A 26,389-nucleotide genomic window follows, 5' to 3' on the forward strand; every position below is an offset into this window, starting at 1 on the left:
CGGGGAGCAGGAAGTGACTGACTCGCCCGCCGTCCCACAGCCGGGCGGGGGCAGGGCCTGGCCGTGCCGCCTCCTGGGGTCCCTGGCCCGCGCTCGGCCACCACGTCTCCTGCCTGCCGGGGGCTGCACGAGGGACGGCGACCACACGGACGTGAGTGACCCGTGGTGCCCTGGCTGCCCCCCCCACCCCCCACTGCCCTCTCAGGTTCCCCTCCCCCCTCACACTTCCTCCCCCCTCCCCCACCCGCCCCGCCCCGCCCCGCCCTCCGCGCCAGGTTCCCACAAGCGCGCCTGGCACCGCTCCCACCCCGGCGGGAGGGGGGAGGGGTGGGGCCAACTGTTCTCCCGCCCCTTTTCCAACCCCAGCCGCCGCCCGCTCTCCCGCGCCGCCATTGGTCGCTGTCCCCGCCCATTTCCCACCCCGGCCAGGCGGGTCGTTCTTTCCGGCCGGGTTTCGCCCGCTGATTGGCTGGCGGTGCTGTCAAGCTCGGCGCGTCGACCGGCGGAAGGGGGCCGTGCGAAAAATCTGCCTAGCAACCGCGCGGGGGGGCGGGGGCGGGAAAAAACGCGGCGAGGGGGTGACGGTTGGTGGCGCGTGCGCCGCCCTGCTCGTCCCGCGCCGCCGGTGGGGGGCGGGGCTCCCTGCGCGCGCAGCTCCCTCCCCTCCCCCCCGCCTCCCTCCTCCTGTCAGTGGCCACCTGAGGGAGCCGCCTCCCCTCCCCCCACGGCCCCAGTCCGGCCCGGGCCCCGCGGAGGAGGAGGAGGAGGCGGCTCTGAGGGGGCGAGGAGGAGAGTGAGTGATTCCCCCCCTCCCTCCACACCCCACCCCCACCCACCCCCTACCCCGGGGGGTGCAGCGCAGTGGGGGCGCGGGGCCGACGGCGGCAGCGGCGGGAGGAGGAGGAGGGTCCGCGCGGGCGGGGAGGCCACGGCCGGGCCGGGCCGGGCGGGCGCACCAGGAAGTGGAGCAGGGCCGCGGGGGGAGGGGCGGCGGCACGCGGGGCAGGCCGGCCTGAGGAGCGCTGCCCGGGGTGGCCCTCATGGGGGACAGGAGAGGGGGGACTGACCTGGTTGGGGAGGGGGGGTGCGTTAATGGGGGGCTGAGGAAGTGCCAGGGGGCTTTATGTGGGGTTACCAAAGGGGCAATGGGGCTGAGGTGTGGGGTGTTCTAATGGGGGGGGTGAAGAAGTTAGGGGGCCTTGCCCTAATGGGGGGGGCTGAGGAAGTGGGGGGTTGTCTTAATGGGGGGCTGAGGAAGTTAAGAGGGGCCTTGCCCTAATTGGGGGGGAAGAGGAAGTGGGGTTGACCTAATGGGGGAGCTGAGAAAGTATGGGGGGACCCCCTTAATGGAGGGCTGAGGAAGTTAAGTGGGGTTGCCTGAATGAGGGGGCAGAGGGAAGGGTGGGGGAGTGTAGTGGCATGTTGGGGGAGGGAGTGGGGGATGTCCCAAAATGGGGCTAAGGAAGTGCCAGGGAGGAGGGCGTGCAGGGGCAGGGCTGGGGAGTGGGCCCAGGGAGCACAGGGTGGTGGTGACCCAAAAAGAAGCTGAGGAAATGCCAGGGGGGTGGGCACGTGGGGGGGGCGGAGAGCCCGGGTGCATGGTGGGAGTCCCTGCCGGGCATGGCTGCCCCTGCGTGTCGGCAAAGCCCAGGGCTGATGCCGGAGGTGGGGGGGAGGGGGCTGTGGGGGAGGTGCAGGTCCAGAGCATGGGGTATCCTGGGAGGAACTTGGGGGGAGGGGGGATGTGCCTGAGCAGGGGCTAGAGGCACTGGGAGAGCAGGACAGATGGCACTTTTCACTGTGACGAAGGGACCAGGGACTGGCACTGGCTTCAGCAGTGTATGCTTGGTGGGGCGGGGGTTGTACGGGAAGGGGCGGCGCAGGGAAAGTGTGGCTCTAGAGGTGGGGAGAGCTGCCTCCCGGGGCACCAAACCCCGGGGTCTGGGTGGGCGTGGCCACTCCAAAAAGGTCCCTAGCAAATGGGCACAAATACCCGTTGTTTGCTTAATAGTGTCAGACGGGGTGAGCTCGTGACAAAGCTAAAGATGGAGGTATATTGCGGGGCTAATGCCAAGGTTAGTAGCTGCACATGCTTAAGTAGCCATCTACGGACACATGTGCAGAAGTTACATGTGAAAACTAGGCTGCGTTTGTCATGTCGTTTGAAAACCCCTTCCTTACTCATTCGTCTGCTCCTCAGTGACTCTCTTTGGCAGTGTTTATCTCTGTATTAACTTTCAGATGCATATAGTTTGTCTGCAAGGCAAGCTGTTTACAAAATAAAGTTGTATACTGGCCCTGGTCTGCCACCTTCTGAGCCTGAGCTACCGCCGGCATGCAGGAAAATACTTATCAGTTACTTTTCAAAGAGTCTTTATTACATTTTCTGTTTTCTCTCTCTTCCCCCCCCCCCCCCTTTCTCCCCCTCTGTTCTTGTTGCATCAGAAGAGCATCAAGTTATTAAGGAAAAAGATGTTTCTGTATGTCAGGTCTATCTGTAGGAACGGCCATAGTTAAAAGAATACCAGTAACTCGCTTTTTGGGAGTGACTAATTCGGTACCGTTTCTCTCAGTTGAGCACTATATAAACAGCATGCCCAGAACTGAGAAAAGAAAGGTTTAGGAGGAAAAAAAATGTATGAAGGCTTTTCACCTATTCCAATGATGGTTTAAGTCTCTTCAACTTGTATAAACAGGTAGCAAATGAAAAAGGGATTATACAGAGAATTAGTGATACTGTGTAAAAGTGCTGTCAGATGCAAAGTAGAGCTATTAAAATATTTGAGAGTGTTTTCTGATTGCTTCCTTTTTAGTAATTTTAGGAATCATTTGTCATAGTAGGTACAAAATGAGAAGAAAGAAATTAAATTTGCAGGCGAGAGGAGAGTAGTTTTAAGACGTAGTTGCAACTTTTGTTTAGTCTCACTCTTCATACCACAGATTAATTTTTTTGGAGATGTTTGAGGACAAAGCTAATGCAAGTCTGAAAATATGCCCGCAGTCCAAACAGCAACAAGTTCAATCTGCCATGGTATAAGCTGCTATTTTCTCTTACCTTTGCCTGGTAAGATGCTACTTTTTTTATGTTAAAATTCCAACAAACAACTCACGTATGTTTGTTTATACCCACCTGTCAACCCAGAACAAGCTTTTATCCATTAGTTGAGAGTGGCGTTCCCAGCCTTGCAAAGTCTGAATATCACAAGGCACATGTACAGCCTGTAAAAACCAACTGTTAGCCTCTTATTGCAGCAGAAATACAGCTGTACTGGATAGATGGAAGATGATTGGTTGCTTTCTCTGTTAGTGCCTATTGCCTGCATTCAGAGAGCTCATTAAGTCTGCTTGCAGGAAGTGGCTTGTGTGCTATCACAACTTTTTAGACACAGGTAGGAAATTCAGTAGTGTTGGTGGGGCCTGGCTAAGTGGTCCTTACAACCTATTTTAGCAACCCTCTTGAAGGCACCCGGAGAGACCAGGCTAACTTTGTTATTAAGTAGTGGAAACAGAGTTCAGGCTTTTTGCTCCCTAGGTCAGCATGCTCTGGCATTGCAAATCTAGTATGCGTTGCCCCAGTCAAGAGAAGACCTTACATCTCTTGACACTTGAATCTCCACCTCAGGCTTGGAACAGGATTGAGGGGATTAAGCACATCAACAGTATGAAGCATCTCCAAGCAGCATTGTAAGGTAGCATGGGGGGAAAGAGAAGAGAGAAATTTCAAAAATAGTTGGGGAGGAGGGGGAATGTCCTTGAGTCTGGCCTGGTTGAGAGATTTTTCCATTGCCTTATGGGATATTGGAATCTAGTGTTTTGCAGTCCTAGATAAGGGTGTTATGGAGAATAGTTTGCTTCTCACGTTTACATTTCTGAGGTGATTTGAAGCATCATGTCTCAGTCGTGGTACACAAGCTGGAAACCTGAATGGATCCAGGGTGATACTTTATAAGAATAACAGCACTTTTCTGGCCTGTGTCTTTATTAGTTCTTCACCCCACTGAGCAAGAATGGAGGTACTTTCCTGCAAAGTTCCTCAGCCTCGTTAGTAGCCTAAGCCAAAGGAATGAGGGCACAGAAACCGTTGCTGCTGAAAAGGGGGGCTGATAAGAACAACCAAAGTTATCTTTCCTTTGAGGCTCTTTGCCAACACCAGAGGAGTGCCAGTATTGGGACTGAAACTTTACTTGTTGCATTGTGCTGCTACTAGTTTATTTTCAGAGTAGGGAAACTAATGCTTTGAGTTGGGTCCCTTCCAGCCCTAATGTCTATGAAATTGTCAGAGCTGAATCAGCAGACTGTGTTCCCCTGACTTGATCAGAGGAGAAGAAGGGGTTGTGGTGAAGTTGAAGGAGGAATCTCAAGTCAACATAGCGAAGGACAACATTTATAGTTACTTTAACTGAAGACTTCATGCCTTTTCTCTTGAGTGATAACTTTTGGTAAGACAGGTTTCTAGATTAGGGAAAGTAGCAAATGAAGATCAGTTGTGCAACAAGTTCTGTAGAAAACTCCATTCCCCCAAAACAGAACAGAGCACATATGGGACTAGAACATCTAGCACTTGTATTTGTACTTCTATATTAACCATTTCAGTTTAAAACAACGTTAAGTCAGCCATGGCATCAGTTCATCTTCCAGAATTGTGTTGCTTAGGGCAGGTTCATTGCTTTGTTGGCAAAGCTGTCTTCTGCCGCTGCATGTAGGTACTTGGGGGTGGAGGAGCACACTGCTAGTGACAGGTTGAAATACTCGTGTGGTGTCGACACCCTTTGTTTCTTTGTTGCATACCATGGCGAATCAGTGTCTTTCCTGAAAGAGCAATTCGATAATTTGGTTCGTTAAATGATCAGAATGTCTCCACTGTTATTGGGATTGTTACTGGAGCATATTGTAGCTTTTCCACCATCATTCTTGTTGGACAGAAACCTGCATCTTCTGTTTCATTGATTATCAGTGCATTCCTTACTATTCCTTACTTTCATTGAGCTGAACCCTAGCCCTTGGGCAAACAGTGCACAGAAGTTGAAGTTGGTGGGGGTGGGGGAGGAAGAAGTCATACAATATTGTGCCTTGCCTGGGAGAGGACCCCAAGCAAGTAGTGTCAAAGGGGCCCAGGTTTTCTTGTTTCACTCTCACTGTTATCTACCATGTGGTGGACTTGTACCAGGATGAACAACTCATTTTACCTAAGAAATAGTTCTACAATTTTTGTAAATACTGGATATATACATATATTGAAAGAGTCACATAGATCTAGCAGTGTTAAAGTACATAATACATTGTATCCAGTTACTGATAATTTATTATCTGTTACTTCTATATAGATAAGTAGCTCTAAAGACCATCTGAACTTTGTTATAATCATTCAGTTCCTATCCATAGCCCAGTGAACTATCCTTCAACAATCAATTTATACCACTGAAATAGCTGGGGAAGTGAGATATTTCCTTCCTTTTTGGATACAATGCCAAGGATGTTAAATCTCTCGAGACCCATATGATAAGAATATGGGCTGTCCTTTTTTGGAATTATTTAAACAAGTATACAACTATCCATTCAAGAGGGTAGTGAAACTATGGGATTTGATTAGTTTGAAATACCTGTCCTGTATGTTCCTGCCCTCTCCATTTTAGGACAAGGCCTGTTATATGCTTGGAAGAAGGCAAGCATCCTATTAAAAAAAACCTAAGGGTGCTGTAGGACTTGGAGATGCAACAGGTGTTGCTGTGCTCTCGGAGCCAGCATCTCAATATATTATCAGATGTATCATTTTCATAGATTTCATAGACATCTGGTCTATAAGCTTAGTTTTCCCAAGCAAATGCAAGCGAATCGTCTTGCAAGCAAGGGTGCTTGGCTTTGGTGTTCCAGCAAAATTCCAGCTTGGGTAATTACTGCCTACCAAAGTCTGCCTTTCCTGTCCATAACTGTTGTATATCAGTTGCTGTGCTCTGGGAAACAGTCTATTGCACCATGGAGGGGGACTGCTTGACGTGTACAGTTTTATGAAGTGCTAAGTAAGTGTAAGTTCCTGTAGGGAGATGCAAAAACAACTATGGTATCTTTTTCTAGAAATTAATGACTTTTCTAAGCCATGTAGGTTTAGTTTCCATGATTGTTCATAACACCTAATGCAGATATCTAGTTCAGGAGTTCTGTAGCCTCTCTAAGCACTGGTAGTTGTAGTTCCAATGTGAAATCTTTGAAATCTGCCTCTTCCCACCCTGAAAGCTGGGATCAGACATTAGTAATCCTAAATGTAAAAAATGAATTCAATTTATTGTTCAGTGGCTTGTTCTGTCTTTTCTGGGAGGTGACTTTCTAACACTGAAGTAGGTGTGTACTAACTAGTTTTGAAAAGAAGGTAGTATTTTTCCTAGGCTGGTTATGTTATATGTCAGCGATTCGCAGCCAGGGTGATGCATCGTTCTGGAGTTCCTTGGATACTTTCAGGGGTGCTGTGGGGTGCCAGACTATGTTGGCACAGTTAGATGTACAAACAGTTCACACAATAAACCCAGAAATTTCCACTGGGAATCCATAGTGTTAAAATCCTTGTAACTTGTTGCTGGGCTTGCTGAGTTCTTTGCAACAGAATAATTGTTGTTGTTATTTTATTATTTTTCTGTAGTCAAAATCAAAGAGAAAACTACGAGCTGGCATTTCCATGGGTTGTTTTGAGTCAGTCATGCAGTGCCTCAAGTCTGAAAAGGTTGCGAACCACTCTTATACTAGGGAGAATGATGTTGGTAAATTCTTGTGATAAACAGCAGTTTAAGGCTCATATGACCATCATAAAAGGATAGCACTTTTTGGTAGGTAGCATTTTATTGAAGTATGCTCTGTGTCAAGTCAGAGTCTTACTTAAATCAATATAATCTGGCCATGCTTTCTCAGGTCTCCATTTGGATTAGCACCCAACTTTCCTTGATTGTAGGTAAAGTCAATTTTACCATGATGGCCTATTGACTTTTTACAAATAAAGTCCCAGAAAGGATTCACTGTTCAGGCATGACTTCTTTTAAAGTTTAAAGAAGAGCTAACTGGGAAAAGTAAAATTGGAAGATTTAGTTGTTTAATTTTTAAAAAGATTAAATTTATCAGTTACTTAGTTTAAAATGTGTCCTAAACTCTAAGCAGCTTGTTGCCTTTAAGAAAGAAGCCATGGCTTGAGAACTACATGGTTGGGTTTGACCCAATGAAAAGTCTTAAAGTGGTAATTGCAAATAAGGATGACTCTTTGTCATTAAAAAAAACAGAGGCAGCAGGGCTAGTACATGCTCTTGTAATGTGGCAATCGTCCTAAGGAAGTTTGAGTTTGGTGTGACTTCATAGATAAATGTGTTCAATATCGTGCTCCTTGACTAAGAATCCTTGCTCAGTGATCCTAGGGTCTGAGTAGAAGTAGATGAAGCATGTTGTCACCACTACTCCCACCTAAAGAGAATATACACATGGCGGAGGAAGTTAGTTGTTCTCCAGCTCTCCACTCTTTATAACTTGTTCTTGAAGCCTGACCCAAAATAGGATCATATCTATGCTCCCATGTTATTAGTGGGGAAACAGGTTGAGTGAGTTGCACAAACTAACTTATGACGTATGTGACCAAATCCAGGTGAGAGATGCCCACAGGCCTACACTGTCTTGTCAATATGACTTCAAAACTAAGTTTACTAAAGCTGTTTAACAGAGGGGATTCTTCTTAAAAGCATTTCCAGACTATTACTCTTAAGATGTACATGCAGTTTTGATCTCATCTCATACCTTGAAGAGTAGTGCTCGTTATAGCCTTGTACACATCCTCTCAGATGTTAAGCATTTGCGTTCCATTATATTAGAGGGACTTTAAACTATTTACTTTTCAGCTCTATCATTATCTAATTTCTTTTCTCTTGCCTTTTTATCAGTGTCTCTTTTTTTTTTTTATACAAAAGTTTTAACTTGCAAAAATGAAGGAATTAACACATTTCTGAAGCAGAATACAATTCTTTGCTTCACAGGCCAGTTACCCTTGGGCTTTTTTGGTCCTGTTTATCAGTGTAGCTTGATAAAGGTTGGTCACAGTAGGTTCAATTGGTGCCCCTCTTGCTGTACACCCACATTCATAACTGACCAACAGCTTCCATATTTGGATTAGCTTCCTCATTGGTGATGTTGTTTTGGGTTTTATCTGAGCAGACAGCAGTCCATTGATAAATCTTTACCTGATTGATAACAGCACGAATTCAGTTGAGAAGTATGTCCTTAGACTGAGAATAAGCCACTGAGAATCACTCTAATGCATCTATCTTCTGGAGTTTAGAAGAAATTCTTCATTCCACACATGCAAATCCATTTATCTTGCAAAAAAAGAGATGCCAAGAAATCGGAGATCATTGGCTTGCAAGATATCAATCCCAAATAACAAAGGCCTGCTTTGAGTACCTCTTTGCAGCTATGTGCTGATTACTGGCCTTTGACTGAAGTGTTTGCGGTTCCAGTTAAGGATAGTGCTGTACCAGTAATGGCAGCATGGAACTAATAGCACTTTGAAAGCTTCCAAGATGGTGGTAGACCACCTTGGAGCCTGTGAGGGAGCATGTCACAAAACCATTTCAGTTCAGAGTTTGAGATTCTTGAAAGCATTGGGCACTGCCTGGCTTTCAAAACCCCTTTCAGGGCAGGAGCAGATCAGACACCAGTATAAAAATACGTAGGGAAAACCTTATTATTGTCAGGAGAAGCTAATGTTTTGGGCTGGATGCCTGCAGTGCTGAACCAGTATCGGCTCCATTTTGCAGTCTTCTTGGAAAAGTTTCAACAAGAAAACAATAAGCAGCTCAGTTCCCTGAAGGTCACAATGGTTGTATCATTTTTCTAGAAATGGGGTCATCTATGAATATTCTTGCCCTGAAAGATGTAAGCTACTTTAGCTCTAGAATTGGTAAAAATCATGGGTTCCCGACAGTGCCATGCCTGTCTTTTGTCCGTTACTTCTTATTTAGAGGTTCATGGGGAGCAAACAACAACAAGACCCAAACAACATTTAAACTGGAGGTGCTACCCAAGCAATTCTCGGCCCAGTTGGAGGAGGAGCTTCAGGTGCCAGATCTAGGTTCCCTATTGCAAGTCAAGATTCTCTATTTCGATCTCAAATCTGTGACTGTACACTTGATTGTTGTAGATTATGAATTTAACTTCACTGGAAATTTAGAAGAGAATTCTTGGGAGTTAAAAATTAACAAAGAATAGTGTATTCAAGCAGAAGAGTTCATTATTATCCTCAGAGAGGAAACAGCCATCATTACAATTAATTGTATTCCAGCAGCAAGGAGAAGCCCTGTATAGGATCTAGTCCCCATTATGTACGCACATAATGCCATACCCAGCCATACAAGCCTACAATCTAGTTGAGACGAGATGCAGCAAGTGTGCAAGAGGTATGACTGATAAAGATAAAATGGAATCACCTGATTTTATAGTTATCTATTGTACAACTTTGAACCTTTCAAAAGGATTTTCTTAATCTTAAATGATCAACTCCCCAACTCACGCATGACTACAAAACTGCTGGCTGACAGACTTGTAAGTTTTTGTAACTCTTACAGGATGCTCTATTCCTTTACATTCAGAGCAGCCTAAGGTTTGACCTACAAAGGGACTTAATTCCAAAGAAAAGATTTGTAGATAATTGCCAAACCATGTGTTTTATGAGAGAACCCATCAAATAGTGTGGTGCTTTATTAGAATAGTAGACTTCATGGGTTTCTCTATATGCACATGAATGCCAGACTACAGATGAGCCATTTAAAAATATGCTGTCAGGTGTAGATGTTCTAAGTTTGTGCTTCTGAAGTAATGAGGAGACATTAAAATATCTCTTCCTTAGAGGCAATCAGTGATTGGAAGTCCTGCTTCTCATAGGACAGTTCTGGGTAGATAGAATATGTTGGAAATCAGTGCTTCATATGAATTCTTTTGACCTATGGGTTATCACAGGATGTGCTGACGTACTCTTTTTCCTTTAATCGGGATCAAAAGGTGCAAATCCTAACTGCCTAGGTGACTGACTAACCAGAGATGCTTGTTCACTACCATTTTGTCCGAGTGATGGCATGCCGTGATTAACCCTCTCTTTGCTGGCAAAACTTGGTTACCCAAAATAAGTTGCAGACTTCAAGACTAATATAAACAGTCTCTGAGGCAGTGTGATGCACTTGTTTTCAGAATGGGAAGCTGCCTGCAGATCTTTACAGTATGCATCAATGCTCGGAGTCCTAAATTTTGCTCTTAAGTGGGAGAAAATAGAAATTCAATGAAATGCTTATTAAACTAAAGCAAAGAGCTTCCTCTCTCCTTTTCCACTGATAACATTACTGGTGAGAGGGATGAGACAAGGTCCAGGTGACTCTGCTCCATCTTGAGCCAGGCAAGATTCATCCATACCCACGTTCTAGCTCTTTTATGGGAGCCTCCAGTTGCTGGTGGTGATGGACAGTTTTGTTCCAGGAGGACTGCCTCATCTCTTGTCCTAAACTGAAGTCATTTTACTTCACTGCTTGGATTATGGGACACAGATTATTTTTGACCTATCACATCCCACAAGTTGCAAAGTATCTTCTTGCCAGGCAGAAGAGATTTCACACCAAAGTGTTTTATTCTCTTTAGGCATCAGATAGTCAACTAAGTGCAGAGCATAGAGATTGTTAATTGAACATGAAGTGTCTCAGCTCTTCCATGTCAAAACATACCTGTGTTCATCTCACCATATTCTTGTACTCTTTGGCAAATAACTTCTATCTTATGGAGGCCTAGGGTAGCCCACACTTGCACATGTTTTTGGCATGTGATTTAATTCCCCATTGAGAAAATCAGGCAAGTGTTTCTGGTCTAAAGTCTAAGGAATTCTTTTCATGCTTAGCGTAAGCCATCTTAGAGCTGCACTGTTATGATTCCTGATACTGTTTCACTGGTTGCATCATGCTTAAAGTTTTAGGCTTTTTCCCTTTAGCTGTTTTTAGAGGTATCCTGTCAAAACCAGACTTGAATCGTTGGCTAAAAGAGAACATATTTTCCAGTTCTTCACTTGTTTCTCTTAAAACATAAATAAAAGTTAGTTAAAGTTGCCTTTTTATTCCAAAGTCATACAGGACTCTTGGATATCAGTGGCTAGTAAAACTTTCCCAGTCTGTCTCTTGTAAATGTGTGTTGGAAGTGAGGGAAGATCTAATGCACATGAGAGCAAATGAGAAGGCCAACTTCAGAAATAGCTGCATGCCTATTTTTTTGATTAGCTGGACCATTGCATAACTTTGTGGTGCAGTTCCTATCTTTAACAAAAGACTTTTGTGAACCCTAGAGAATATTTTTTCATATCTGTTTGCTGCTAATATTATGTTTCTGGAGTTCTTGTACAGGTAGCTAGTTGTAATGGTGTATTCTTCTATGGTAGATTATCTTAAACCAACCCTAAAACTTTAGCTCTGAAGTTAACACAACTCAAGTACTAACTTTGCATGGGCCTAATTTGATTTAAGTGTAAGTAGTTGGTTTTACCACAGCCACATGCAGAAGATGCTCTTTGCCAGTAATGATGGATGGAAATGGATATCAGGCAGGAGATGTACTTCCTGTTCAATACAGTACTATTTAGGTATGCCTATTTATCCCCTCCTATACAACTACAGTAGACTTTCTTAAAAAGTCACAAATCGGGACATTATAACTGGCAATAATTTTAGAGTAGCATAAGTAATCCTATCTCCCTATGGAACTGTTGCCAATATCTTAAATGTACAGAAGATGCACTCATCGGTTGCATGAACTAAATACTTCAGTTTGAATGTTCTGGAGGGGAGTTATATGGGGTGAAGAGCATCAGACTCCGTGAACATGTGAATGTAGCACATCAAACAGTTCCCAAAAAAAGTACAAACACAAGACATAACCCCTAAAAGCAGCTTAGCTCTGCATAAAAGTAGCAAATGTGCTCGGAATGAATTGGAGATAAATTTGTTATGCTTTCAAATGTTTGCTTTCAGTGTGCAGCCTGCTCATTTCTTGCACTGTCTGCTCTCAGGTTCATACTACAAACTTCCGTGTTCATCATCTCGAGGCCAGTTAGAGAGCCAAATCCTGTCATCCCTATTCTGATTGTGGGGACAGTTCACAACTCCACAGTCCGTAAGCTAACAGGTAAATTGAAGATGCATAGGCAACTTTGGAAGCGGATACATAGAGCAACTGGCTCAGCCTCACTTTTCCTGGTGAAGTCAATATCCCTTAGAGCAACCTGTGGCAGTGGGCTAGTGGTAGAAAGTATTGGTGAGGTAGGGAGGCTGTGACTCCTTCTTTAGTACAGGTATAAGATAACACTTATCTGCACTAGACAGCTAGCCTAAATCTACAGAAAATCCCCTCACTCTGCACTGGAGGCTACTGCAGCACCTGTAGAAGACAGAAGAGTGCAGGTACTTCCACATCCATTCTACTTCCATATTCCCTACCAGACCTAGGGACTGAAATCTAGTTAGCTTACAATATTTGGGGAGCAGGAGGGGGCTGAGATAAACGTGGTCAGGAATCCTAACACTTGTCCCTACTGCTCTGGATTCAGATTAAAAGCCAACAGTAACCTAAACTGGTATAAAGTCTTTCACAATTGTTTTTTATTTAAACCATCCTGTTCTTCATCACCCTTTTTTTTGTTGGAGGGGCAGGGGGCAAATAAGGAATAATTTATGAAAGTATAGCTCTTGAGTGCAATGGTGCCTTGAATTTGACAACTGGCACCACTTGTCAGGCTTACTTTTCATGGGACTTTCTGGGGCTTCATACCTGAAAAAGCATGCACTTTGAATGGCACTGTTAGATTCACCAGCAAATTAGAGCTTGCCTCTGAACTATACGTCTTTCTTTCCAGACCTCAATATTTAACTCTGCTCTTTCTTCAGCAAGAAACGGCTTCCATAATTCAAGATTTGCTAGGATTTTGGCGATGAAATTATAAACTGGCTGTGTAAAATTGTAGTGCAAGTAGGCTGAAATATTGGAAAATAGGGGAAACACTTGTAGCTGATGAGAGCCAGTCTTTAGGCTTGGTGGTTGAAATAGGGGAAGGACCCTGGGGACAGCACTGTTTAACAGCAGGACTTTATGGCCTCAGCAAGTCATTTTACCTTCTTAATTAGGTGCTGAATGGAATCTGGATCATATTGCATCAGGTTTGCTCAGAGTAAATATGTGCCATTTACCCTGAGCTATACCTGCTCAGAAACGAGACTGGCCCGTCTTGCCTTAGCAGCAGTGAGCTGGGATGAATGGGTATTTTAAGATATTTGCTAGTCCTGGTTCTTACTGAGAGCTGGTGATGGCGGGGGGGTCCCTCCTATGAGCTACTTGTCCCACTTGCCTAGCTAGAAAGGTTGGCAGGTAGTGCCTTCCCCGTGGGTGGCTCCATCTATAGCCAATCCATGCACCAGTCCACAAGGGAGTGTCATTAATACAGTGCAGCTGGTGCCATTCCCCTCACAGCATCGTCACCCTAGTGACACACCCAGGACGTGCTAGCCCAGCAACTACAACCCGGATGGGTTGCTCAGTCTCTTCTCCCAGCTGACCACGTACTGCTTGTTCTGCTTCTACTTATTTTAATACATGTTAATAAAGCAGAGCAATTAGGTAATATCTGACTGGCATTACTTTAGGATTTATCGCTAATTTACAAGACCACTGTCTGAAAAATATAGAGGTTTGCTTTACTGAAATGGCCTTTCTGTGGTCTTGTGCTATCGGATTTTAGATGCATCTTAACAGTTCAGATACCAGGTTACAGATACAGTTATCCTGGAAGGATAGTGACAGGCAAAAGTCTAGAGCAGACCTGTCCCGTTCTCTGACCTGTGGGACTTTCATACTAAATCTAAACATTTTGTTTATCCTGAAGGTTCAGACAGTTAAGTTTTATGTAAGGCCAAGTGGATCCATTCACAAAACTTGATTGAAATAAGTATTTGTTAGGCTCGTGCCTTTATGTATTGACCAAAGTACATAGGAAATCAGTGCAGTGGATCAAAATAATGCTAGCCTGGCTCCAATACTGGTTTACACACGGTTTTGCAGGACCTAAACTAAATTCCTGCCAGACGGTGGTTGGTTATAAAATACGATTTGAGTTCACGGCTTAAAACAAGTGACCTTATTTGTCAGGCAATATTTATCACAGATCTCTCGAATGCAGTAAGAAAATGAGAGTCCTGAAGGAAATGTAGTGCTGCAAAGTCTTTATGCCCTTTCCCCCCCACGCAGCTTCAGCAGAAACTTTTTTCGTGGACGTTGTATTCTCTTTTACCCTGAAATATCCCCAACCATATTACCTTTTAGCTAAGCTATATACAAAACATTTTGCTTGTAGCATGAGTGATATGCGGAAACCTCTGCTGTTAAGTTTGAACAGCACGTAACACGTGGCGAGACAAAATTAGTTGTTTCTCTCAATGAAACTGCAGGAGAAACGTGCAAAGGTCAAATACAGTTGCTCAAGTTGAAGTCTGACTCAAACTCTGGAGCTCAAGATCTTTATGGTTGCGAGAAGTACCACAGTTGTGAAAAGGTCGCACATGGATGTGACCTTCGTGTTAATCACAACCCCCCCATTCTACGTACCAATATTAGGTTTAAGTTTGGTAGTGACCAAGAAATGTGGGGTTCGAAACATTGCTGCTTGCACCACTTAGGTGTTTAGAGACTGCTCCGTGTGCTGACTGAGCTCAGCTCTGCGTTGTACGAGAGCAAAGCAGCATGGCTCCAAGCATGAACACTTCACTCATGTGTTTTTAAAGTGCCCGTACAAGAAGCCCTGCTATAAGCAAGACTAACGCTTACAGAAGCATAACCAAAGGAGTTCTTGCAGTGGTTTAGAGAAGTCCCATGTCTCAGCACACTAATAAAGGCTAATGAGTGGTTACGAGCTGAGCTATAATGATTCTAACTGCTTCTATAATAGCGAGGCCAACGCAGAATGACTCTGCAAGTGTCCAAGCGCTCAGTCAGGAGGGCCACAGAGCTAATCTGATCAGAAAGGGCAGGAGTACTGCAAGGAAGTCTACTTAAACATGATGGAGCTTATCATCTGGAGTTTAGGATGTGTTTTGAAACACCAAATGCATGCCTTTGAATGGCTCTCCCTGTTCCACCTGGAAAAGTTATTCAGGTCCCCTAGATGTGGTTAGTTTCTCCTGTGAGTATGACTGGCATTGTTTTGAGGGGCAGTTTTGCCTGCCCTCACCCCCCGAAAGAGCACCCTAAAGGCCAGCAGAACTCCTGCCGCCTTGCTAAGATTACTGAGAGGTATTCAGTCTAGCATCAAATGTTTTTCTTCCCCCTGGAGCTATTTTGAGAGGTATCAGCACAGGTTACATTCAATGCAAGTGTTTGGGTACCAAGTTCTCATAGGTGGATGTATATTTATTTAGCTAAGCTCTAGCTCCTCCTTTTTCTTCTCGTGGGTGTTTCATAAAACTTTCCGACTGATCCTGGCATGTCACTTCCTACCACCACGTGGCCCAGATGGGTTGGGAGCAAGTTATAGCACCTGACTGAAGTAGCATCACTTGGGCACTTGCATTTCACTTCTGCTGAGGGCACAACCAACTTGTAACACTTTTGGGGGGAAGCGGTGTTCTTTAAATAGTGACAGGACAGAACTTCAAATCGTAACTCTGCCTGATCCTGACAATTAGCAAACGTGAAAGAGAAATCCTATTGCTAGTTTGCTTCCCCTACCTTTTTTCATGTGGCAAGAGTTAAGGACCCCCACTTCAAAATGAGAATCTTTCTCTTCTCCCCCACCCCTTACAATGACTGCTAATTAAAATTCAAACTGTTGCCCAAGGGAAGCAGGGCTCTGAAGCATCCATCTGGTCCCAGTGCCAGATTTCCAACACCAAAATCTGGAATGAGAGATCTTCCATTTTGAATGCCGTTGTCTTCCTGGTTCACCGTTCCAAGTCCTTGTTTCTTTCACGCGAGGGGAGTGGTAGTCATGTGAATGGATGTGACCCATTGCTCTTTGGATAGCAAACTTCTTCCGAAGAGTTTGGATTTCCACCTACCTGAGAAACAAGGCTGCCACCACCAAGCTGGCAAGACTCTCTAGCTTGGGAGGTGATGTAGGCTAGAAACCAAATGTGAGTGAGCCATGGGAAGAAACCACATCTCGGACTCAAGTTTTGACCGGTTCTTTGTCCCAACTCTGTGGATTTTGACCTGCCTCAGCATGCAGTCACCAAAAATGCTATTCCTGGGAGAAGCAGGAAGAGACTTGGCAGTGCAGTTAATCGCACCCTGATAAAGTATATTCCCAGAGGTATGTTTCAGGGAAAAAAAAAAAATCCTTTCCCCAAGTCCAGATCTAAAGGCCACTCCTGTTTAGGTTGCCAGGGGGTTTGGATCAGTGAATAGTTAAAAACCCCACACCTTCCAGCCCTGGCACTACAGCAGAGACCATCTTGCTGCCTGATCGGGGTCAGCATGCTACTGAGGACTGGTGAAGTGCAACACGGACCCGCTACTCAAGTCTCCAATCTCCTGTAATCGCTCTCAAAATTGCCCTCTCCCTGGGGTTTTGAAAAACAAGTAGCAGAAGTTTGAACTCAGGAGGAGGACACTTGCTCTTCTGAAGAAAAGGAGAGTCCAGCTGTAAGCTGCTCCACACTGCCTCACTTGGCCCGGTCCATTCATTATATCCTGCAAACAAGGTGCATTCAGGCGCTGAGCTGCCAGGAACAGCAGCAGAAAATTCCCAGTCCAGCAATGAGGTTAACCGGAGATTTTAAGGGCTGTCTGCGAAAACACTAGCGACGTTGGCCTGTCGTGGGAGCAGCGCCTATTCAGGGCAAAGCCAGGTGAATAATTTGTCTGCGGGATGATTGGGTAAGCCTAAGAAGGTTGATTTAGTCACTCCACCAACACAGGCTCTCGGGCTGGCTCGGCCAGCGCTGCAACCCGTCCCGGCAACCATCACAGGGGTGGTGGAGCTGGGCACCTGTGTGAGGGGATGACGATGTTTAGTTGGAGCCGTTACAAAACCAGTTTGAAGTTTCCGTGAAAGCTTAATGCGCGTGACCTGACAGACAGGATTTGGTAGCGTACTGGTTCGCTGGTTGGTGCTTTGGTGTTCCTGGAGTGGTGGTTTCGGCGGATTGAAGGGGCCCGGCCTTCTTGGGGCGGCATCTCTGTAAACCCCGGGCTGGATGTGTAACCAGAGGCAGCTGCATTTTGCACCCTGCAAGCGAAACTGCCCCTCCTTTGTGTGTAAAGGACACCTCTCTGGCCATGTCTCACTTCTGATGCAACAAACTCTGCACATCCCCACGGAGCGAATGACCAATATTGGGCTTCAGTTTGGTGGCTTGAGATCCTCAGGGAGCTCCGATTCCTCGCCTCACCTTAGCCCTAGATCTCCCATCTCCCCTCTGTTCCTCGCCTAGACATCAGCCCTTTAACTCCTAGTTTCACTTGCTGCTTCCCATCCAACAGCTGCTGCTCCCCCAACCTCCTCCTTCACGGTATCTGGGTTTCCTGAGATTGCTGCCGCGTTCAGTTCTCTTCCACCTGTATTTGTAGCTGCTCTTCCCTCTGCTTCTGCTCCCTACCCCCCTTAAAAAGCGACCTTACGATCCCCACTAATCAGCACAGCAGAGAAGGGAAGCACGGGTGGATGATGATCCTTTTTAATGGCAACTTTCAGACGAAGATTTCCAGGAGTTTCTAGCCGGGAGGACTGTGTAAAAGGGGTTTCCGCGCTGTACGGCGGCCGCGTTGCGAACGTCCCGGCCCCGCCGGCAGCCCTGCTCGGCTCTCCGCGCCCCGGCTCGCGCCTGGCCTCGGGCAGAGCGAGGGGTCGCGCGGGGCCGAGCCGGGCACCACGTGGCGCCGCCGGGGTCCTGCGGCGGGCGGGCGCGCCGCTCCACGTGGCCCGGCCGGGGCGGCCCCGCTCGGCTCCGGGGGCAGCGGCGGTCCGGCGCGGGCGGGCGGCGCGCATGCTCCGGGGAGCGACGCCGCGGCTCCATGTGAGCGGCGCCGAGTCGGGCGGCGGGGCGCGGGCTGGGCCCCCACGCGTGAGTCGGCCGGGGGGGCGGTTTTCTTCCGGGAAAGTTACTCCCGCGCCTCCTCCGCCTGCGGGGGCGAGCCCGGGGCAGGGGAAGGCGCGATTTTAAAATGCTCCGGCGGAGGGGCTGCAGCAGGCAGCAATGTGCGTGCAGGGCGCGTTCCCCTGGAGCCGGGGGGCCTGGGAGCGTGCCCCGGGCAGCGTGCGGGGCGGGGCGTGCCCCCTGCCCCCTGCAGCGCGGCGGTGGGCGTCTGGGTGCAGCCCCAGTCGTGGCACTTCACCCGGCTGGCAGCCAGGCCGCCGCGGTGTCACAATAAGAGTCTCTGCTTCCCCCTCTGCTGGGGGGGCACCGCTGCTGCACCCCTCCTCCTGCTGGCAAGCCCCCTGGGGCTTCCAGACCCCGCGGGGGGTAACCATGTCTTCCTTCCACCCCCACCTGGAATGCACCAGCCGCGACTGCACGGATCCCTTTTAAAAAAAATGTGTCTGTCTGCAAGCAGTGGGTCGCTGGTTGCAGCCCTGTTGGTCCAAGGGCATAGGCAGGGACGGCTGCGATCTCCTTTATGGGCCTCCCCGCGCAGCCCCTCGGAAGCGAACGGGCTGCCCCCCACCCTCTGGGGTGAAGCACGCGTTTTAACTGGGTCCAGGTGGCACAGGTATTGCACCTGCTTTGGTGCTCAGCACGGTTTGTGTTCAAAGTGGTTTAAACAAACAAAAACCAGAGTGCTTGAGAGGTGAGGAGCAAGTATCCCCGTCTCTTTTGGGAGGAAACTGAGGCTATGTGGCTTACCAAGAGCAGGGGTGTTGGTTGTACCGTGTTGGTCCAAGGACAGAGGCAGGCACAGTTCTTTGGGCAGATGTGATCACTTTTATTAGAACAACTCAATAACTGCAAAAAAGTTCTTTGCTTTATTTCCAGCTACTTGGTCTAATAAAAGCGATCACATCTGCCCGAAGAGCCTTGCTGTTTAGTCCTGGTCATTTATCTGTGACTAGAGGAGAGGGTTTTTTGTGAAAGAAAAGTGAATCGCGGCTTGCACAGACATTCCAGACGAGCGCGTGCACCTTCATTTCAGGGCAATTAGACTCTTACATTAAAGCCTCCAAAGCGAGGTTCTTCGCTTTTACTTTCTCTTGTTTCTTCCTTGTTCCCCTTCCCTTTCCATTTCTGGGTGTGTAGTAGATTCCCCTTTGCAAAGTAAAAGGTTCCCCAGGCGTTGTCCGGAGTCCAGTGGGGAAGGCAAACCCCACTGAGATTTTCCTTCCAGCTGTTTCTGCAGGTGTTGAGGATTTTTCACACTCACCTTTGCATCTGAGGCCTAGAAATGCAACTGGAAGGAAAGAAACAGCCTCCTGCCTCTGCTAGGGACCACTGCTGCACAGGAAGAGAAGAAACAAGAGCTGCCTCGGGGACAAGAGGGCACCAGTGGGACTGAAGCAGCTTGCCATCGGGAGAAGAGAATGAAACATCTGGGCTCAAAAAGATGGGGGAGAGAGAGGAGGTTGCAAAGTGCCTGGGATGCATGAGGAGGGGGGCGGGTAGCAGGGACGCAGGTGGCCCAGGTGCGAGCAGGCTAGCAGAAGAACAGAGCAGATGGACAAGGAGATAAAACCACACACTGCACATTAAAGACATGACAAACCATCAGGTCTCCTGAGGATCTCGTTTCTCCCGCTCTGCCAGTGTTGTGTGACCACAAGGGTGTTGTGTGCCTCAGGGTCCTCCTGTGGACCCCGTGGCCAGTCTGCCTGCCCAGCAATGGTGCAAATGGGGCAGGCTCCATAAATTTGGGAGTCCCTGCTCCAGATTTTGTGGAAGCGATGCCAGAGTGACACCTACTGGCATTGGGAGGCAGAGATGCAGGCAAGCCCTGTCACTGGACAAGCAGGGGCTGTGCTCGCCAAAATCGAGGTAACAGCTCGGAAATATAGCCGTGCGTGCTGGAGAGAGAACGGCATGAGACTTTACCCCCCGTTCATTTATTAAGTTATGATACTCGCTGCTCTGTGGGACTAAGTATAGTTGAATGCTTCCACTGCTGCTATTTAGAGGTTGTGCTGAATGCTTCATGGGTGCATCTCAAACCACAAAGCAGAACTGGGTATCCTTGTGCCCATTTGGCAGATAACACCCCCCCCCCCCAGTTAAGTGACTTGGCCAGGGTCATGCAAGAAATCAGTGTCGGGGCCAGAGAGAGACCTTCTCTCTTCCATGTCCTCCTCCTGAATTGTCAGTTTTGAATGATGGATTGAGAGGCAGAGGGGCTTGCTTGGCATGTGACTTGGGACTTGAAGTGATGTTCAAAGCTATTCAGGTACCACTCGTGGTGACAACAACCAGCTGGCATTGTGTTAGCTTTGTCTGGGGAGATGCAGGCATCCTGACACCTGGAAACCAACTGAATTCTTGCTGTTGGGAAGGGCGAACTTTGCCACCCAGACTGCCCTGGGGAAGGAGCTGTGTTTGCCCTGATCAGCTGCAGCGAAGTGGGACAGGCAGAAGGCAGCAGGAACGTGCGGGTGTAAGAAGAGGCCGGAGTTGCACTGTCACGTCTCGATGTTACATCAACACACTGATGCAAGCATGTTGCACCCAGACCCTCGGTAACCCGCCCAGCGTTGCAATGCCACGTGGCTGTTGTACAGCCCGCGGATCACCTGTCCACCTGGGTGGCGGGACACAGAGCTGCTCTCCACGCCGCGGGTTCAGCGCGCTACCATGGATGTGGTTACCGTCTGATAGGTCCATGGCCAAAGTGAAGCAACTGGATGATCTCGGATGGTCTCTTGCCAAACAAGGCCTCACGTGACACTTGGCACTCGGGCTGATGACTTCATCACATGGTCGGAGAATTTGGTTGATAAGGAAACTTGCCAGGTGGGGGAAGGGCCGGCTCACTGGCCTGGAAGGTCCTTGGTGGGCTTGCTTTTCTTATCTAAATGGCTTCTCTTGTGGGATCCCTCCTGCACAAGGGTTCGTGTCAGTGGCTGGGCAGAGCGCTTGCATTACACCCTTTTACCTGGTCTGGCTTTTAAAAAATCATGGTGAGCAGCCCTTCTAATAGCACTAAGAGCATTCTTCAGGGCAATTAAAAGCAGGCAGAAAATTGCAAGTATAACAGGTATGCTTTGCACCTCAATAAGGAACTTCAATGAACAGAGCCCAGGTTGGAGCCCATTCGAGAAAAAAACAAAGTTATGGCATATTGTGCCTTTTTGAAATGGTGTCCGTGTTGTGAGGTCCCCAAGGCAGTTGCTAAGCAACTGGAGGAGTCCTGGGTGACTCCCTCTCGAGAAATTTGAAGTCAGAAAGGCTGAGACAACAGGGTGGCCGTGCTTTGAGCACAGCTTCAACTCGCTGCTGGAGTGGGAGAGTGTCTGTCCTCTGGCACTTTGCTATTGGAAATCGCTCCGGTGCGTCCATCCAGCAGAGAGCTCTTGTACCGGGGCATTTGGGCTTGCAGAAGACAGGTGCCACTTGCAGATGCTGTGGATGCCTTAACGGAGCAGATGTGGCTGCTTAATTGTAACGCACGTAGCTTCGGGAGCTCGGGTGTGCGTATTTAGTATCTTTCGTAAAATATATATTTACAATTCGAAGTAAAGAGAAATCCCAGGTTCTGCAATATTTCCAGCTTATGTCACATACAGGAAGGTCGGAGATGCTTTCTTTTCGAATATAGCACAGAGCTGCATTGTACTTGGGCTCTTACAACTCTTCTGCTAGGAGAAGAGGCTTCTCTATCCCTGTGCCATGCTGGGTGGACCCACACAGCAACAAGGTTCGTGGTGCTTTGGTTCCTCCTCTTCCCTTTCCTTCTCCTCCCCACCCCCCTTAAAAAGATATTTTATAAAATTCCTCATGTATAAACCCCATATAATTTGCACAACAGAAAAGCTAGAAGGAAAGCGTGGATATTATGCATTTGTATGGCACCTTTCACATAAGGATATCAAAGAGTTTCTATTACAGAATATTTAAAACTGGTTCAGTGCTGTATTCTGGTTGTGAAACTCTTTTCAGTTTGGTGTAAAGAGGATTGAAATAATATTGTTGGGCCCGTCGTGATCTAGGAAGCGTATGGAAGGCAAGGAATTTTTGTGATCCCTTTTACTGGACCAGCAGTGTAGTTAGGAGAGCTGTTGGCTGAGCGTTCAGGCACCAAGCATCCTTCCTCAGGTGTTAAGAAGAAACGTGGTCCTTTTTTTGGCAGGGTGTATGGGGTTTTGGATCTGTCGAGAAGGACTGGCAGTGTTTCCGAAGGCCAGCCCACGGGGTCTTGGGAATACTTGGTGTATTTCATTCTTCTAATACTATACTGTGATGTCATTTATTTATTTATTTTTAAAGCTTATGAAGAGACCCAAACATTTTCTTGTGTTCCTGAAGCCATAATTAGCAGTGTGTGGTTCCTCGCTGTCTGAAAATAGAATAGGTTTGTCTTTAGACTAAGAGGAAAAAAAGCTTGGTCCTTTCACGTCCAAGGCATTTTGCAAAAACGCCAGTGCAGGAAGCACAATGCAGTAGCAGCCTTTCAGTGTTAGATATTAAAATGCTTTAATGACCGAGGAAATGCCCCCCTCATCCCTCCGTGTGAATGCCATGTTGTGTCTGTTTTATACTAGAATGAATGCTTGGGCATGGGCTTCAGCTTGGTATCTTGTCCAAAAGTCAGCTGCCCCTTTCTCTGCCCCACTCCCAATATGCTGCACCTCTTGGGACGCAATGGGAATGAATTCAAGGGCTGGGCTGAGACTTGATCCTGAAACACAAGTCCTGCTTGACTTCTTTTCTTAAAAAAAAAAATATATATATATTTATATGTTAAATACCTAACAGTGTCTTCTCTTTATGTGCACATGTAATTTTTGTCATTTTTAATGGGAGTGAGGGTACAAGCCAATGCTGAGAGGTGAATTTAACTGTTGGTGCACCACAACTTTTATGTGTAGGTATTGTCATTGGAAAACCACGTGGTTCCACCCCATCACCCAGCTATGTATAAAGTTGAATCTGAAAGGGTTGTGATGACACCCAAACATCCTGTGACACAAGTGTTGTCTAGGCTTCAGCTTCCAGCACTCAGAAGTTAGGAAACGATAGACTCCCGGCTGTACAGACATGCTGAACTCTGCTCCCATATACATATGCATTATGATGCAGTCTTAGGCGATTGTACATTTGTTTTTCACGGTATAATGGCCTCGCTTACTGCACCCTATTCAGTGGCTGCAGTAAACTTATGAGGCTGGAGCGGATCTCCCAGCCCATGAAATCAAGTCCCCACACGTTCAAAAGTAGCTTTTTATTCCAAAGTGTCCACATTGACATCCACTGTCATCCCTTTGCATCACACAGCCAGAAAGCACCTAGTGAAAAAATACCTGACGTATGTGACAGTAAGAGAGTAGGAAAAAAAAGGTGACACCAATGCCTAGGAGATTAGAAATAGGGAGTTTGTTAGATAAAATATGCTCAGTTGGTCCTGAGGAAATGGACCTCATCTAAGCTGTAGAAGGGCAGTCACCCCTCTCCATTGCTCCTCCACAGTCTGGGATACTAATGTGCCCTGATATGGGACTATTTCTTTCTTCATGGTCTCTTTTTATGGCACTTACCACCAAAAATATCCAAATTTAACTTCACCATGAGGGATAAGAGAGTATTATCCCCATTTTTTTTTTTTCAACCAGGAAAGCTAGGACATGAGATTTGCCTGGGGCCTGCTGGTGCATCCCTGGCCCAGCTAGGACCAGGGTTTGGGAAGCTGCAATTCCCCACCGTGTACCCTGTTGCCTGGGTGCTCCTTGACTTCAGCTGCAGCTCATGGGACTTGAGAGGGGAAACCAGAAAATAAAAAACAAGCAGAAAAAAAGAAATATTGGTCATCTGCCAAACTTCTCATCTAAGTGACTTTCCCAGCCCATGGCTAAGGCAGGGATGTATTGGAATTCCTCTGAGCAGCTTTTGTGGGCCTTAAGCATAAGCCAGGTTAGCTGGTATCCACCCTCCCCCACTTGTAGTTCCCTGCATTGTTTGCTGTGCCTCTAACATTGTTCTCTCATCTTCCAGCTTCTAGAGCAAATGAGACTGGGATTTTACAAGTATTCGCTGCTTAGCACTCATTTCCTGAGCACTGTGTCCTGGTCAGTGAGGAAGAGGTCCTGTGGGGAGGAGGAGGCATGTGATTGAAAGATGGTATCGCAGTGCACATCCCAAAGAGGCAGGGTTTAGACTGCCTGTTGAATCTTAACATGGGCATTTCTTTTTAACTAGTCGAGTGTTGATGTAATGCCCGAGTGCCTTCTTCTGCACCATCTGTGAAACTTCTTGTGTGCGTTCCTTCTAAATGAAGAATTCGGGTATGTGCATTTGCAGCTATACCACCGCCTCCAGCCCCATTGTTATCATCATCAGTGACATCAACACTGATGTGCATGCAAGGAGCCACGTGTTCTTTCCAGGTGGTTTGGGGGTGAGAAGGGCATAGAGCTCTTTCCTTCCCTCCTCCGGTGCATCATGTGCTACGGGGCATCTGACTTAGTTCTTCTCTCCTTTTACACCCCAACCCAGGAGAAGTTGCCTGCTTCCTGGCTTTCTAGTGCAGAGGGTTTTTTGTCAGCAGTGGCAGGAACCCCATCTTAGACTAGACTGTTCACGATCAGTTGTAGGATTTTGGGGCCCAGCCAAACATTTCTGACATCTTGAAGCGAGGAAAGGTGAATGACAACTTCCTCCCTGCAGGAACGCTGGTTTGAGATTTTTGCCAAATCTGAACACGATCACGTAGCACAAGTAAAAAAACCACTTATTTTATGTTAAGATTTTTCTCCTTACCCCATTTTTAAATGCGTCTGATGGAAACAGCGGAGGCGTCATCCTTTTTCTCACTCCTCTTCCACTCCCCAAAGTTGTCTGCAGCCATTTTATTATGAGGAGTTTTGGACAGCCTGACTATAGTCACCTGTGTAAAGGATACAGAAGCCATAATAATAAGGCCTTTTGGGAATAAAGGATAATCGGGAAAACTTGGTGACCTGTGGAGAAAGGTAGTGCTACTCGGGAAATTTGGGTTCTCTTGGTTTTGCTACTGACTTGCTATCCAGCCATGAACAAGTCAATTAAACCTCTCCCTGCCTTGATTCTCTTATGTGTAAAATGTTTGATGATTTTATGTGTTATACTAAGGTCATTATAGCATGTAATGACCATAGTAAACCTTAACTATGTGCTGAGAACAGAAATGCTTTCTAACACTGCTTTTTATTTTCTTTAAATGTCTTTTATAAAGGCATGAAAAGTCAACCTGTATCCTGCCATCATACATATACTTTCTGTGGTCCTGGGATCATGAAGGGGTTTTTTGTCCTTCCTTTACACCCCCTCTGAGCAGTAAATACTAGTACAGTTTTCAGTTTTCTTTTTACAGGCTCAATGAATTCACCTTGTAAGCTGTAATGAATAGCTTGTCATCTCAGGAAATTCAGACCCTTGAAGAATATAGTGGAGACATGCATCAAGACCCAATGACTTGAATGTCGTTGTATGTCAAGGAAGCTAAAGCCAAGGAAATTCAGATTGGAGAGGAGGAGGGCCTCCTTCTTAACAGTGAGGATGGTGGGATGATTGTCCATTGTTGACCAAGCAGTCGGTTTTTCAGCACTTGCTGTCATCAGGTCAAGACTGGTGGTTTTATGGAAGACGGGTTTGAGTCCAGTGGTTCTTAAACTGCAATCTCTTGGTCCAGAAACTTCGTAAATCCTTTCTTCGTTAAACAGGTCAACCCAGGGGTCACGGGCTGCATTTTCTTGGCTTCTGAAGGGGGTCAGGCTACATGATTTCATTAAAGCTAGAAGGGGCCATAGCTACGACCCTGTAGCACCTACTGTGTCTCTGGTTGGAGATGACTTTTCCCTGTTTGTAGCCAGAGTCCTGTTTCTTTTCTGGATGCTTGACTGCACAGTCTTGAGTGTTTCCGTATTAAACACTGAGCTACTGAAGCGTTAAATTGTTGGAGATCTGTGGGTAGAAGAAGTGTGCATTCAGACACACCTAATCCATATGACATGTAGAAAGATGAAGTAGTTTATTTGGATGCAGGTGGCATGGTTATGGCATAAAGAAGTTTTCTAAGAAAAAGGCAGTGGCTTGTTTCTCTTGAGGCACAAATGGCTGTTTTGGGGGACCAAAATTCAGGAGGCCGCTAGGAGCAACAGGAAACCGTGACAGCAGCTTCCAGCCCTCTTGATGTCCCGGGGTACTGTGCCAGCTCTTTAACGTGAGGTTGTTTGTCACCTGCT

At 46.9% G+C, this 26,389-nt stretch overlaps 1 protein-coding gene across 7 annotated transcripts in view; it reads left to right on the plus strand.

Moving 5' to 3' along the window:
• Window positions 1-26,389, plus strand: part of GATAD2A (GATA zinc finger domain containing 2A) — an 84,627-nt gene continuing 58,238 nt past the window's right edge. For 2 of the 7 annotated variants that reach the window (XM_090026756.1, XM_090026755.1), the window contains exon 1: window positions 664-793. The gene's annotated coding sequence lies outside the window, so the exon portion shown is untranslated. Of the gene's footprint in view, window positions 152-663; window positions 794-17,949; window positions 18,099-26,389 lie in introns of those variants that run through there. The other 5 variants (XM_090026760.1, XM_090026759.1, XM_090026758.1 and 2 more) reach the window with 5 other exon arrangements.

This window comes from Crocodylus siamensis, chromosome 14 (assembly GCF_052110815.1).
Source record: "Crocodylus siamensis isolate JL-2025a chromosome 14, ASM5211081v1, whole genome shotgun sequence".
Classification (NCBI taxonomy): Eukaryota; Metazoa; Chordata; order Crocodylia; family Crocodylidae; genus Crocodylus; species Crocodylus siamensis.